Below are 4,754 nucleotides of genomic sequence, written 5' to 3' on the forward strand. Positions count from 1 at the left end.
TCACTTAGATACTCCTATTGAACGCTTTTGCGCGTGAACAAACTCAGATCCCAATCACAGATTATTCTTCCTCTTCGGTCTCATATATGTTGGAAAGTTCAGACAAGTAGTCCTATATCTGCCATGAACTGCGCAGTGGTTTCCAGATCTGGCAGCTCTCCATGTAATTTTGATCAACGGGCGGCGGAGGGGGAGCAGTGTTTTGTTCGGGCCTCTCGATAGAATGTGCAGCTTTGAAGAACATGGTCGGCATTCTCTGGTGATGTTCCACAAGGGCAAATCTCACTAGTCCGGAATATGTGTTGTCTCAGTCTGTTGCGTCGGTGCTGAAACGATATTCTAAATGTTGGTCATGTCGGGGCAGCTTGTAATAGGCATCTTTTTTTCCTTGAACTTTCTGTCCAATTCTCATTTATTAAACTCTCTATTTTTTTTTTCATTTCTTCCGGGTAGAGAGGGACTTTGAATTGTTCATTGATTTTTCTTTCTTTGGCAAATAGATTTGCTTTTTCATTGCTTTCTAATTCAGTGTAGCCAGTGATTCGCTGGAGAAATTTTACATGACTTTTGGTGTTGAGATTTACAAGACCTGTCCTGGCGTCAGCCAGGGAGACAATCTGGCTGTTTTGGCGTGCCTGGAGGTTTATTAACGTGTTAGATACTAGCTCTAGTGCTCTTCTTTCTGATATGAGGCTATCCGAGAGATCGCCAGTTGCAACTGACCAATCACAGATGAAAACATACTAAAGCAGAAGCAGCTAATTGAAATATCTACAAACGAGGAACTTACACCAACACGGAGACCACAAACTGGTTACAAAAACATTTTCCAAATTTATATCTTGCATTATGGAAAGAAGTTTCCATATATTTATCCTTCTTCTTATGTGGTACAGCGTAGATTTATTCCAATAATGAACCTCATCACCAATAAAAGAAGGGCAAAAATACACTCATAAAATCTAATCAACTTCATGAAACTCATTAATTGTTTTTAAATTTTATTTTAAACAAGAGTTAGGCTATGAACGCTCCTTCAGCAAAAATGTTTTGTTTGTTTTTTCATGTTGTTTTTACATATATAATATGCATTGACGTAGATTTTTCACTTAGGGGTCAGAAAAGTTAGAGAACCTCCGCGGTAGGTTACCAATGAGAATGAGCCCACACTGAATCCAATAACGCACCACGCAAACACACACACACACACTCCGGTTTTCGTAACTGTTTTAATTGAGTTCCACAAACAAATCAAAGAACTGCTGCGCGCTAACACACACACACACTCACGCACACAATGTAATGGCGTCACTTCCGCTTTAAAAAGAAATGCCATTGAAAAAAAAAAATGTAGAAAATGGGCAGCAACCCAACTATGTGCGACAGTGCGTCAAGGTTTACCTTGCAGAGTTACCTCCCTTCTCATTCATGCGCCCGCGCAAACCAAGCAGTTTTCAAAAGCAGGATTTATTTTGACTATTGATATTATTCAACGTAGAATGCCGGCGCGACGCATGGGCCACTAGGCGACATCACAGTAGACAGTTGACAGCGGAAACAGTTGTTTTTTTCCCCCACATTCGGTAGAGAGCTACATTTGGGACAAGGGAGGGTGTCAGGGACGCATCTTTTATTTTCTGACAAGAGCGCCACATTGACTCGGACCAGCCTTTTTAAAGACTTAAGCCGCATCCACAGCAGTTTTACTTTATCATTTTTTGATAGACTAACATGTGAATTATTCTACCCTTAAGCTATTTGCACACTACACGGTTTGGACGCTATGGGAAAAAAAAAACTGTACGGAGATTAGTTTGTAAAGAAAGGCTTAGAACCAGTGGTGTCTCTTCAATTAATATCGACGGTTGTCGTCCGCCGCCGCGGAAACATTGGCCTACGTCAGAGGTCAGAGGTAATCACAACAAATTTCCGTAAGGATCAATAAAGCAGTCTTAGTCTTAGTCTTAGTCTTAGTCTTAGGTTCTCAAACTGTGGTCCGCGGACACCCAGTGGTCCTCAAGACGACCAAAGGATTCTACAGAGAGAAGAAAATGGTATAACTTCTACGCTAAAAGCCAGTTTATCCGATCGGATAATTGTAATAATAATCAGCCCGCTACGCACTACTGTTTCATACGTCCACTACATAGTTTTGAAGACATTCTTCTTTTAAATACTCCCGACTGGGTATCGAACCCTCTAACTCAGATGCCAATCAAGAATGAATCCATACTAACACAGGAGCGGCTCATTGAAATATCCCTAAACGAGGAACTTATAAAAGGATACCGAAAGTTCTCGTCTCAAAAACATATTCTAATTTCATATCCAGCATTATCTGTACAGAAGTTATTGACTGATTTCGGGTTTTCTTGTTTTGGTTAAACATGGATTGATTGCTTTAATGAACATCATCACAAATCAAAGTAACCGACTAGAAATGTGTGCTCTTTGAGATTTGCTGTTGCTACTTAACAAACATTGTGCCGGACTTAAATACATTCATAAAATCTCATCAACCTCATTCAAGTCATTCATTTTTTTAAATTTATTTTAAACAAAAGTTATAGTCTCAATGAACGCCCCTGCAAATATTTTTTTTTAGAATTTTAAACTATGTACTGTATACTACTCGTTTATGTAGTTTTTTAGGGGCCCGTGGGCAAGTTGTGATTTTATAAAGGGTTCCCCGAGTAAAAAAAAAAAGGTTTGAGAACCTCTGGCCTACGTGACTTAATGTATACTGTCACGCTAGTTAGCTTTGAGTCGTACGGCCACGAGAGAGGAACCAACCACAAAGCAGTAATTTATTTACATCTTACACAGCTCTCACGAAATAAATAAAGGATTTTCAAAAAGTCTATAGAGATACGTTGTAACAAAATCTGTCCAATGTGAAAGCTACAACGACATGACAAAAACTTATCTCCGTTTTGTGTTTTTTTTTTGTTTTTTTTTTTACATATAGTCAAACCGAGTTGTATGCAAGCAGCCTTATGGTTCACACGAGAACTGCGTAGTCAGTGTGTCGCTTGAAAAATGTTGACCGGTTTGAATGTATTCGGTTTTTTGGTTGTCTTGAAAAGAAAGATAACGAAGTAAAAGGTCTTATGGACTGTTTAATGACCTTCTAGTTAAAGACCTTCTGCTAAATGACGTTCTACCTGTGTAATGACCTTCTAGTTAAGGACCTTCTGCTAAATGACGTTCTACCTGTTTAATGACCTTCTAGTTAAGGACCTTCTGTTAAATGACGTTCTACCTGTTTAATGACCTTCTAGTTAAGGACCTTCTGCTAAATGACGTTCTAGCTGTTTAATGACCTTCTAGTTAAGGACCTTCTGCTAAATGACGTTCTACCTGTTTAATGACCTTCTAGTTAAGGACCTTCTGCTAAATGACGTTCTAGCTGTTTAATGACTTTCGATCTACTCAATTCCCTTGTTTAATGACCTTCTATGTATTGAATCTCACGAGCATGCACCAACAGTTCTCTTCACCAACACATATCGTAGAATCAACTTTGAAAAAAAGTATTTGAACTCTTCGACGCTTCGTTCAGGACTCAACACTCCAATGTTCAGCCAATGTAGACTCTGTAGATTGATAATTGGACTGACTAGTCTTCTTAGCCACTTGATAAAAAGGTTGGACCTTTCGTCTAAGAGATGCTTTGAAATAGCTGGGTCTTTACCTGTCAGCAATCATTGCCAAAGCTTACTAAAATTCTTTGAAGAATTGTGTAAGGTCTTGAGCTTTGGTTTTGAGATAAATTAAATGTTTGGCCTTAGTCGTCAAAGAGTCTGCGATTGTGTTGCCAGTCGTCAAGGAGTCTCGATTCCCGAACCATGATCACGATTTTCTGAGCTATGAGATTTGAGGCTTATAAAGTTATTTCTTAAACCTAAATCTTAACCTATTATGTCTGGGAGTTGGTTGAAATTTGGTTCATGGCTAATCTATTATCATTGAAAGTAAAAACATCTCATTGACATCGTGATATTGTAAACAATCATTTAGCTGTAGAAGCTAAACAATTTTACAGTTATTGACTGTTACAGACAGATCTTGTGTTACCTAGCCTTAACACTGAGAATAGGGGGAAGGGGGCCATTAAGATAGAGATTATACTATCTCATGTGTAGCATTCTCGCTTCACTTTCTTCAATTAAAAATCCCCGCAATCTCATTCAGCTTTAATTAAACAGAATTTTTCTTTAATTATTGAGTGGCCTTTCGGTATTTAGACTAACAAAATTAACCTGTGGTTAGAAGTTCATCTGCCAATCAATATAAAATAAATAATATCAAATGTATAGTATGTTTCACGTCATAATTACACAACCGCAGAGGATGTGTCTTGGGAGGTTGTTGTATGATGACAGGTGTGAGGCATTGTGTAGATTTGTGCATTCCGTCACAAATCTTGTATCAAATCACGGTCTGTCTAGGTGCAATCTTATATGAAATCACGGTCTGTCTAGGTGCAATCTTATATCAAATCACGGTCTGTCTAGGTGCAATCTTATATGAAATCACGGTCTGTCTAGGTGCAATCTTATATGAAATCACGGTCTGACTAGGTGCAATCTTGTACCAAATCCATCTGTCTAGGTGCAATCTTATATCAAATCACTCTTAGGTGCAATCTTATATCAAATCACTCTGTCTAGGTGCAATCTTATATCAAATCACTCTGTCTAGGTGCAATCTTGTAAACGATATTTCTCCCTCTTACCATTCTCAAATCAAGT

This window comes from Biomphalaria glabrata, chromosome 8 (genome assembly GCF_947242115.1).
Source record: "Biomphalaria glabrata chromosome 8, xgBioGlab47.1, whole genome shotgun sequence".
In the NCBI taxonomy this organism is placed as follows: domain Eukaryota; kingdom Metazoa; phylum Mollusca; class Gastropoda; family Planorbidae; genus Biomphalaria; species Biomphalaria glabrata.